This window comes from Pinus tabuliformis, chromosome 4_2 (assembly GCF_031772625.1).
Source record: "Pinus tabuliformis cultivar Carrire ecotype Pingquan chromosome 4_2, CPIR1, whole genome shotgun sequence".
NCBI lineage: Eukaryota > Viridiplantae > Streptophyta > Pinopsida > Pinales > Pinaceae > Pinus > Pinus tabuliformis.
Window position 1 is genome coordinate 628,591,891 of NC_142304.1, and position 11,563 is coordinate 628,603,453.

Sequence of the window (11,563 nt, forward strand, 5' to 3'; positions counted from 1 at the left end):
GAAAGCCGGAAACAGGTATATGTATGCCTTTAAATCATTTGAATCGTGATTAATCAGCGAACCTCTGATTTATAACAACATAACGATTTGATTTATATCTTCTAATTTTAATTGATATTTTTTAAATTAAAATAAATTTAAACTAAACCTAGCTGAATGATTTCAGTGGGCCTCAGCGAACCTTTGGTGAGAATTTTGCAAACAGAGCAGACATTATCTATAGATTCGACCTAGTATCATGCCCATCTGTATAATTCATTTAAATCTATTGAAATTTGTGAGGCGTTCAATTGAAATTTGGAGATTTTTCTGTAAAATTTGCCAAAGATTTCAAAAAATTGGAAAAAAAATTCGTTTGTAAATTGCGCTCTATAGTGTGCGGAAGATAGAACTACAAACTATACAGTAAGCCCTTTGAGTTGGCTACATGCCACCGGCAGTTTCTAATCAGCATACGACAGAAAAATCGCCGTCAAATAACGTACTTTGGTTGACAAAATCTTTGTTCACAGAATCCTGCAGCTGACTCGCATCCCAGGCATCTTCGCACAATGGAAACTGTTGATAGTCATCAAAGTTGTCCTCGAAGTGCCAATTTTCCTCAAGTGATTTCAGATACAGGTTCTCCGACAAACCCTCGGATGCTTCTTTTGGAGATGGACAGACTTCGCGCTTTAAGCCGAGAACGGGAATGCCGAGATCATCATCTGAAGCCTCCAGCAGATAAGAGAGATCGAACCCCGAGTCTGACTCTAGGGTTTGGGTTTCCTGGCCGCTAAAAATGTCGGAGGGCACCAAATTATCCTCGGAGTTGGAGGGCAGATAAGAAGTGGAACATGTCGTCGCGATCTCTTCTTCGAGGCTTCTCATGATTCCGCTTACGAGCTCCTCACTAGGAGCGCATTCTTCTTCTTCGTCTTCGTCTGATAAGGTCTTGTCTAATTGCAAAAGAAACTGGTCTGTTTCTTCGCCGTGAAAGCGTTTCGGCTCTGCAACAACAGAGGAATTCAGCAGAGGCTCGGGCTCACGTTCGCGTTTTCCCAGCGTCTGAGACATGCTTGAGAAGTGGCCCGGGGATTCGAACACGGAACACAGCGACAAAGAGAGTACAATAATTCCGCTGGAGCGAAGAACTGCTCTTCCTGCAAATATTGCCAACTAACTGGATATGAAAGCGCCTAGGATAAAACCAGATGATGGAATTGGCTATATAGAGCTTTCCTAGATAATATCTCAGACTTTCTGTTACAAGGTCTATGGACGGAAAAGGCCTGATATGTGAAAAGTATGGCTGGAACAGCCTGGTAAAACATAAAATTAAAGAATAGAGTACGGCGAGAATGGCTAATCCTGTCTGCCATCGGGCCCTTTTATATAGTGCCACCAAAAGTTTGGTTCGCGGCAATGTTGTCATTTTTCGGTCAGTTCAAAAATGGAAGGACAATTTCCACGTCATGCGGGAGGTAAGACAGTTTTACTTTAATTCTTGTTTGATACCCGCGAAGAACCAGGGTTAGGTTTAGGGATTAGAAGCGTGAGTCATCCCTAGAGGATTTTACGGTATGTTGACAATGCAAATTATGAAGGTGTTATTGGGGCTTGTGCTGGGCTCTTAATGGACGGTGATAATGTAGGATAGATACAAACAATATTTATTCGCACTCATCGCTATTTTAATTATTATAAAAGCTAGTTTATTCAGTGGTTGTCATTAGCTAAAGTCCAAATTTGATAAAATTTCAATAAAATTTCCTAAACGATTAAGACATTTGACAATGCAATGGTGGAGGGGCATGGCATATTAAATATGTAAATATTTCTTAAGGTTGGACTTGGATTTCGTAACCCTGGTTTGCTTTACAAAACCAGGAACATAAGTCATGAATAATCATTTTGGAGCATATAATAATTCTATCAGCTAGACATGGAAATCTGTCCACCTTACTTTCATGAGTGAGTGACAGGCGAACCACTAATCTGCAATAATTTGCAACTTGCAAGGGAAGTGGATAAGATATTATGTAGTCGGTGTGATTGAGATAAACATATAGTTGTAGCCTGCCCGGTGCCCACACGCAAGAGAATTGCTGGCCAATGAACTGGAATGTGGAACCCACAAACTGAAGCCAAAAGCCTTCCACTTTGGCCTCGTGTCCGGTCAAATATAGCGTAAAGCACATGGATTAAACGCAGCAGTTCGTTAACCCGTAGTCTAACTAGCCGATAATTTCTCGCGGAAAATGTCGTGATTTTCGGCACAATTTTGAATAGGTGTTGTTTACGCTATTAATTTTAGGTTGAATTTGGTAAAATAAATTTCAAAAAATTACAATGTTGGAATGTTTCTATAAAATTTTACAATAATCTGACCCTAATTTCTATTATTTTCAAGACTATTTTGTGAACTCTTTAAATAGCAGAAATTTTAAGAAATCCTGTTACAACTCTCAAATTACGAAATTTGGAGTCACCGATTTTTTGATAATACTAAATTTATTTTTTGATAGTACTAAATTTATTTTTTGATAGTACCAAAAACAATTGAAGGGACATTGCCACGAAATTCTGGAATCATACCAATCAGGGCAGTTTGACCTAAGGACGCCTCTGATGCTCACATCACATGTGGCGCACATCACGAGATTTGACCGTCTGAAATGGGAATCGCGACAGGGGAATCGAGATGCCTTGAGGCAGAAGGCATCGTTAAAGCAGTGGGAGAATGTGTGCGTAAAATCAGCGGTATCTAGATATACAGCTAATTGTGTAAACTATAAAATAAAAGGCCAGTAAATACGGGATAGAATCTTCCCCATGGACAAGCTGCGGACATTCGATCCGCACACGCTGCCGTAAATAATTGAAGCGGAAGCGGTAGTCCATAACGACAAAAAAAACAAAGTGCCGGCGACAAAACATGGGAAAAAATCGTATGAATAGTTCACGGAGATTTCGTTGTCGGAATACCCGCACCGAACGTCGAGGGCCTGCGGTTGGTGACAGCATGTGATCAGACTTTTCATTGCCTTGTGTGTGTCGTTGAATAATAGGAGTGATACATGTATTTTTTTAAGTGATAAGAGTGATATATACTAGCATTTGTATTTAATGTAGCAAAAGAAACGCCGTAAGGTATAGTGTGTGGAAGAATATTGAAATGTGAATAGGTTTTTGCGGGCTTTTTTGAAAGCAAGGGTCGATGATTTCGAGTTTTAATTTGAGGAAGTCATGTCGAAAACCGTTGAAATGGAATGCAAGTAGCCATAAATATGCATTGAACCTGTTTAGAGACCTTTCTTTGTAGTTGGTAAAAATTGTGGAGTTAAAGGTGAAGATAAATGAATGAATCCATGCGAACAACAACCCGGCAACCATATTGATTTGGAAAGGGCTATTTAAGAAATCATTATTCAAATGGGAAATTAAATTAATATGAAGATATATTGAAAACATGTATTATATTCATTAAAATCAATTGATTTTGTCAACAAAATATGTTAAAACCCATTGACAATGAATTGGTTGTGAGGACATAAACTATCAAAATGGTATTGATCTTGAAACATCCCTTTTTAAGTTTGAAATGGAAAACACAAATAGTTGTGAGGACATAAACTATCAAAATGGTATTTGATGTTGAAACATCCTTTTTTAAGTGTGAAATGGAAAATACAAATAGTGTATTGTAACATCCTTTTTAAAGTTTGAAATGGAAAACACAAATAGTTGTGAGGAAACAAACCATGAAAACAATATTTGATCTTGAAACATCCTTTTTTAAGTTTGAAATGGAAAATACAAACAATGAATTGTAACAAAAGAGGTTCGAGAAGGAATATAATAGTATAAAGAACATTGTGCTTGTCATTCCATATTTGAAGTTGTATGAAAACATGGTGGAGGTAGCGAAGACCTGAAGAAGCAGTAATGGACCTGCAAAATGTATATTTTGTTAGAATTAGTAATATGTAAATCAGCTGCGGAAATTTATTAGTAATACTTTGCAGGTGAGTTGTGTTAAAATGAATCTGGAATGAATGGAAATGAAGTTACCTTTGCTATGGGGATTTATATATTGTTAGTGGAAGATGCATGGTGAATAACAACATATTGAACACCATTGGAGGTTAATGCGTAGCTGGAGATGCAGTTTTTTTGCTTGCCAGTCTACCTGTAGTTGTGCAGGTATGTTATTTCTGAGTCCATGTGGCCTGTTGCAAAAGAAAGAAAAGGTTAGAATGAGATGTATAGATAATATAAAGACATTCTAATATTTGCTTATTTACTAATATTGATTAAAGTTGGTTGTTGTTGAAAGATATGAAAAGTATGTTATGAAATAGAATGAGGTAAATAAATGGAGGAAACCTTTTGTTGATGTCAAAGTATGGGTTGGAGTAGATTATCTAAAGGCGACATTGAACGGAGAATTTCTTCTGCGTGTTTTTTGCGAGCAATGTTTTTGTTGTCCTTCATTTTACTGTAACGATCGAAACTGAATGCAGGGTTAATCCGGAGATCTTGTAGAGAAGGCACTCTTGGAATAGCTGTGAATGTGAGACCTTGACGTTCTGTTTTTCCAATGTCAATTGTTGCTTTTGGAAGTGTCATACCTTGAGATTTATGTATGGTTAAAGCCCAAGCCATCTTCAGTGGAATTTGTGCACGACCATTTCTTTTTACTGCTGGAATAGGCAAGTGAGTGGGGTTTCTTTCATCCCAAGGAGGCCCAATGTATTTGGGAAAATCTACGACAACAAATGTTGGAATTTGTGGTGGTGCAGTTGATTCTTTGTAAAAGATGGTTACAATTTCTCCGAGGGAACCATTAACAAGTCCGGCTGAAACCCAAAGGTTGGAAGTCAACATAACTTTTTCGCCATTGCATAGTAATACAATTCGTTCAAGTTGCTCGTCTTCAGAGGAAATACTGGAATATGTGTTGTCATCTTCAGCAATGGATCGTGCGATAGGAGTGTTTAGAGATTTTATCATTTGCTTATTATGGACCATTGTTTGAGCATTTGTTGAAAATAGATGCATGGAATCATGGAATGAACATATTTCTTCTTTTGATAAAAAGGAATTTGTGCGCGACATGAGTAAGTTGTAGTCGTCGATTGTTGGATTTGCATCTCTAATGTTCTGGAGAATGTTCCTGAAAGTAACCTGTGCGATGTCATCGCCTTGTTGATGAAATATTGTGTCTAATGTGATGACTGTGTCGAAGGTGTTCCACAGTGCACTTCTGTGGCTCGTCCCTACATATAGAGGTATGTCTTTGATGGGTGGTAGTTGACCGAGATCGCCAACCAATATTATGGAACAGCCACCGAAAGGAGTGTTTATTTGGTGGGGAAATGCCTCGCGAAGACGTTCATCAATATGGCTGAGAAGATTTGGCCCAATGAAGCTCATTTCATCGATTAGTAGGTATCTTATATGCCTGAGTTCTTCTTGGAATTTTGCAAGAGCACTACCTTCTAAGGGCATAAGATCCTTTATAGGAAGGTGCAAAGTAGAATGGATTGTCAATGCTTGTATGTTGAAGGCAGCAACCCCTGTAGGGGCGAGGAGCATGATCGGTGAAGGTTCCAGGCTTGCAAGGCCTATGAGCATATCTTTGATGCAATTAATAAGGAGGGATTTTCCCGTACCAGCAGTGCCTTGTATTATCATTCTGAGAGCGGGTAAATAATCCTTGCTAGAAAAATGATTAAAAATAATATTTAGAGCTTTTCTTTGCATTGGAGATAATGTAGTAAGGGTCGGCAGGATATGTTGATGTGTTTGAAGAATGCGGTGGATGGAGTGGCTATTCTCAATGAATTGTATTGCATTATTTTGTAGATCCAATGGGATAGTGGTATCATTCCAGTGATGGGTGTCATCAAAGCCACGAAGACCAAGCATGTCAAGGTCATTTATGAGAAACTCATTTGTAGGGTGTAATTGGGAAAGTAATTCCCATTCATTTATTTCGATGGTGTCTGTTGGATTGGTTTCATTTATAGTTGAGGTATCATTTGTGACGGATTCAATATCAGATAGTGTGCGGTGTTGATGCCAAGGATTGTAGAATGGATGAAATGTTTGCCAATTTGCGATGAATTCTGCAGCAGAATCTCCATCTTGTACGATATGGCAAAAAGGTTTGTATAGAATAAGTTCAACCCTGCAAAAGTCAGCGTAGCAAGGTTCTGTTGTGGATGGTATGGAGGAGTAACGTGGTATGACCCGAACAATTGCTTTTGTAGTCCTTTGTTTCCATTTGTTTGTTTTGCGACGAGGATCATATGACCAGGATCTTGCCAATTCTATTAGTGGTGTGGACTCTAGGGTAGAAGGGCGCTGGATATATGTATCTATGATGTGCGGGGATGTAGTGGAGGTGGTGTTCATTTGTGGAAGGCGCATAAGAATTTTTTGGTTTACATTTAAAGAAATGAATGGCCGACTACATAATGTTAATGGTAATTTTTGCAGCATATGGCAGGTTTCTTGTGCTCCAATGTCACGATCAACAAGGGTTTCTGCAAGAAATTTTCGAAATGCGGATATTGCTGGGCCAGCAATGGGTGAAGCCAGGACAATTCTACGTATCATGTGGTGGAAGCTTCCAGATTTTTTTTCTGCTTTGGATTCATATTTGGCGATATATTTTTGTACATCGTGTATGGAGAGTACTGGTTGGCAGTCAACATTTGCACGCCAAATAGATAGGATGGTAGGGTTATGGCTATTGAGTTGATCGTCATTGCGAGCAGGGGTGTATGGTTTTTGGCCATTGGAATCAATGAATAAGGCCGATTTTGGATGTAATTCCCACGGTGCTTTATAACGACATTGGAGTGAGGATCCATTTTTTCTCAGGCACGTGCTTTCTGAGCATTTTGTGTGACGTTCAACACAATTGATGAGCTGTTCATAGTCACTGAAAGGATTGGTTCTGAAGATTTGCGGTGTGGACAATAGACAAGGGTCTTCGGGATTTGTCCAAGCATTTGGTTGGTTTGAAGTCGAAGGAGCACGAGGGTTCCAAGCGGAAATATATTTGTCGAAGAACTGCCTTGTAATATCGACTGCTTCTGTGTCTTCCCAGTTGAGGTTTTCCATATCAGGTGCATTTTCTATCCAAAGGAAACCATGGATGTGCACAGATCCCCTATGTTGCCATTCATACCTATCAAGTATGCGTTTTTGTAAGACAATTCTGCAATAGGTGAGGAATGTTGTTTAGAGTTCTTGGAGAAAAAAAAATGTGGTGGAATGCGTACCTGTACCAGTAATCTTTTGTATTCAAGTGTTTCTCTAAGATAATCTCACGAAATGTTGTGAATCTATGGTGCATATATAGTGATGTTAAATGTGGGTTAGAGATAATGTTATCATTTCTCCACTTTTGTTGTTTTGCAATATCAGAAGGAAGACATCCGGGCATGATTGCATGAAGATCAGGCCATTTTGTATCAGCTGCACTTAATGTGAAGAAGAACGTCGGGCAACCGAGTTGAGATATCATGTTCGTTAGTTCATTTTTAGCTTTGTGCCAAAATGACCTTGTTCCACGTAAAGAGCTACCGAATCGCATGACTTGCTCTGCCAATTGCTCATCTGGAAATTGTTCTAATCGGATGTTTAGATCTTGAATAGATATTGGAAAGTTATCTGTGATGTTCTTTTTCACAAAAATCAATGTTGTTGCTTGACTGCGATGTCGCATCATGAGATTATATATGTAATAACGAAAGCGTGGGTGGTTTCCAAATCTGTTATCGTAGTAACGTATGAGATGAAGTGCATATTCGTGTAACTGCACTGCATTCATTCTTGGCTGATTTGGCATTGCAGCTCCTGTCGGGAAAAGGGTGGGGAAAGCCATAGAGAGTAGACCTTCTGTGTCGTATTCATTGACTGGCGATAAACCAATTGTTGGCCACTCAATTGTAGTATCAGATTGGTGGTTGTAAGCATGAAAATAATGGCAGATTTCTTGGATTTCTGTATTTGTATTAGGTATGATGGGTACGAACGATGATGTTTGGTCTATGGATGGGTCTGTGAAACCTTCGGTGAGCTCATGGGGTGGTTCAAGTGGAAGGCGGACAGTGGTTTCTGTAGTATTGGAATGGTGAAGGGAGGAGGAGACATCATGTGGGGATTGCTGGTAAGGATGCCAGTGCGTTGGTATCAATATGAACATTCTTATAGTATGTGTCATTTGCCAATTTGTATTCCAATGCAGCGAGAACACGATGTCTACTGACAATGAAATCATAAGCCTTATGGTCATTACTATGACGCGTGACAATCAGGATGTCCAAAATGTTCAACACGTCGTGGCAACATGTTTGCGATTTTTGTAATGTCTTGAGGAAAACAAATTGTGTGGCCACTATATTTATACTGGCCACCACGTGCATGTGTTACTTGCAGTATAGGGTTAACCCTAGCAATGAGCATTTCTTCTATTTGTGAAAGAGATGTAAGGGTAGCTGGTTGAGGACCAGGGTCCATGTTGTTTGATAATGAGAAGCGATGACCCTTTGTTTCAGAGACGCATCTGGAGCAGCAATACATGTGGTTGGAATTGCGGATATGTTTTCCAGGATATGATTCATGACAAATGGAGCATGGGCATTTAGGTGGAAATTTATTAATCTTTGCACGGAAATCTCGATGTGCTTGATTAGTATAAACATTGTTGAAAGCATATGCGAAGGAGGGGTTAGGGCAATGAGGCATGGATGTATTTGTTTGAGAGGTTTGCTGAGAAGATAAAGAGTCTGATAATTGCAAGGGAGGATTGTTTTCAGGGTGGGCCATTTCAGATGAGGAAGGTTGGTTACCCTTTTGTTTTTTGTGTTTTTGACATTCTGTGATGTCTTTTTTTGCTTGGTAAATCTCACGGCGCCGTGCATTTATTCGTTCTTTATTTGTTGCATAGTATCTTCGAGCACGTTCATTATTAGAAGAAGAAGCCATTCGCAAAATTTATGGTACCTATAAGCAAGAGAGGGGAAAAGAAGAATGTTATTTGGAGACAACAACCATGTTATTGTATGAAAGCGAAAGAAGGGTAAAAAAATGCAAGCGAAAGCGAAAGAAGGGAAAAAAATCTAAGTTCTGAATAGTGTTATGTGAAATTTTTTATTTGAGTAATGTTTTTGAAAGAACGTATTAGTATTTTTTCTGTATACATGTAGGTAGTTTCATGTGTAAAGCTGATAAAAGGAAAAAAAAATGTGAATTTGTCTACTCACATAATGCTAGATACAATGGAGAACGAATACTTATTTCAATGGTATATAAGAAAATTTCATAAGAAGGCATGCAACAGTATATCTTGTAAAGTTGTATTTATAAAATTGGACAATAGGAATTGCCAAAAAGCAAGGAATACATTTTGCAATATTTATCTACAATGTCGAGATGTTCTGAATTTCTCGAAGGATGTTGTTGCATTTTGTCATGAAATGTAGTTTTTCTTCTTTTGTGATAACGCATTTCAATCGTGGGACTTCTTTAAAAGTTTTTGTCTTCACCGATAGTGTGAAGATATGATCCGTCCATAGAGATTTAGAGACAATTTCCTTGATCAGTTCTGGATCTGAAGATAATAGATAGAAGTCTTTGGCATTATTTCCAAGAATTGTAGATCTCGCGTCTTCGAAAGCAACAGTTGAAGCCAATTCACCAGTGTGATCTTGTATGTCGATTTTCAATAAGTATCTGTAATCACAGTCGCTTACTTTAGCGTTGCATTTTGGACAAAACCACATCCCTGTATTTTGTGGAATAAGTTTTTTCATGCATTTTTTCCCACCAACGATTGACGGGCAAGAAATGTAGTAGAAACTATCCATCCCAATTTTTGTTATTGTGCCCTTTAATTGGAAAAATGTTGGTTTCTCTAAGGAATCCATACTGTAAATGTCAGCAATTGTTATTTTTTTTTGTTGGTGGCCAAAAGGAGGTCTTGTTGTCAAAGATGTAGAAGCTGCAGTCGAACCTTATTTTTTAAACCATGACTTTAGTGCATGGGCCTCTCCAATGTCAGGATCTACAAGAACAATGGATCTCGTTGTAGTGTCGATATTTTTTCCATTAAATTCTCCAACACGCGCAGATTTGATTGCAATGATGGGGTTATTTCCTGTAGCACATAGGGAGGAGATTTCCTGTGACACGGCATTAAAATTATCTCCCCAAAAGATTGCATCTATGTTATACCCTGACATGTCTCGAAGCTGTACTGTTTGTTTATTGACTTCAGAGCCGTCTTTTCTACGTATAGTGAATACACTGGAAATGTCTGTGACAACGCCAGGAATATCAACAATGGAGTTGACATTTTTTGTTCCGATATCATCAATTGATTTTATATTTAATCGCACTGTTGGATTATGTTTTTTTTCGTTGGCAACATGTTCTATGGTAGATGTTGCATTCAACAAAATTTCCCAGTCATTGTTCAAGTGGTTGTATTGCTTATTAGCCATTTTTACATTCCCTTTAGAGACAATGTAGACATTTTCATTTTGGATTTTGTTGAAAAAATAATCTGCGACATTGTTGAAACATGTAATATTTATTTCTCCACCCTCTGTATCGAACAGGTCAAAACCAAACACTTTACCGGGTCCGTATTGATTCTGAAACTGTCGAAGAGCTGTTTTCCTTTGGATGTATCCTTTTATGCACCTGTTTTAGTGGTAAGGGTTTAACGATTTGATGGGAATTTGAACTGGCAGAACGGATGGAGTTGGAGTAGTTGGAAGAGGGCAGTGTCTTTTTGATAAAGGATGTGGGTTCGATGAGGATGGAGTGTTTTCATCAGATGTGATGGGGATACTCATAGTTTTTGGATTTCCAATTAAGGGTGCAAATGAAGTAGATATTTCAAAGTCTATTAGCTTTATAGACCTACACGACAAATGAGAGTCATAGGAATAACTGTTAGAAGCGGTTGTGTTATAAATAAAAAATGTTAAATTTGAAATAAGAAATTTATAACAAACTTACGTTGAAGGACCAATAGCTGAGGTAGTCCAACTTTTAACATTTATAACAGAACCCTTTTGTAGCAAACTTGTTGCTACGATATCATTGAAATCTCTTGGAAGCATGAGGTGTTTCTTATGTGTTCCGTCTGAAATTGCAGTACGATATCGTGGAGTTGAATTTCGCATTGATTGTATTGGTTCAAGTTCAACAATTTGTAGGTATGGTTGAATATGAGTTGATCCAGATAACATTGAGGAAATTGCATTTTCAGTAAGGTTTTTTGTCATTTTCTGGTACAAAACAAAACACAAAAATGTTGTTTTCTTCACGTAAGATGTTTAAAATTCATTACATTCCTACAACATTACTTGAAAAAATATGAATTAAAGGGCAAAGGGAAAGAAGCATGTTCAGTTTTTTTCTAAATGAGTGGGCATCCAAGCTTGTAAACATAATGAAGAAAGATATTTATTACAACAACTTTTATACAATCATTTTTTTTGAAGCATAGTTCCACCAAGCGAAGAGGAAGAAGGAGAGGGAGAAACAAACGAAG

General features: G+C 38.1%; 1 pseudogene; it reads right to left on the bottom strand.

Moving 5' to 3' along the window:
- Nucleotides 1-338: 338 nt before the first annotated feature.
- Nucleotides 339-1,362, bottom strand: LOC149170912 (uncharacterized; annotated as a pseudogene).
- Between the last annotated feature and the right edge of the window lie 10,201 nt (nt 1,363-11,563).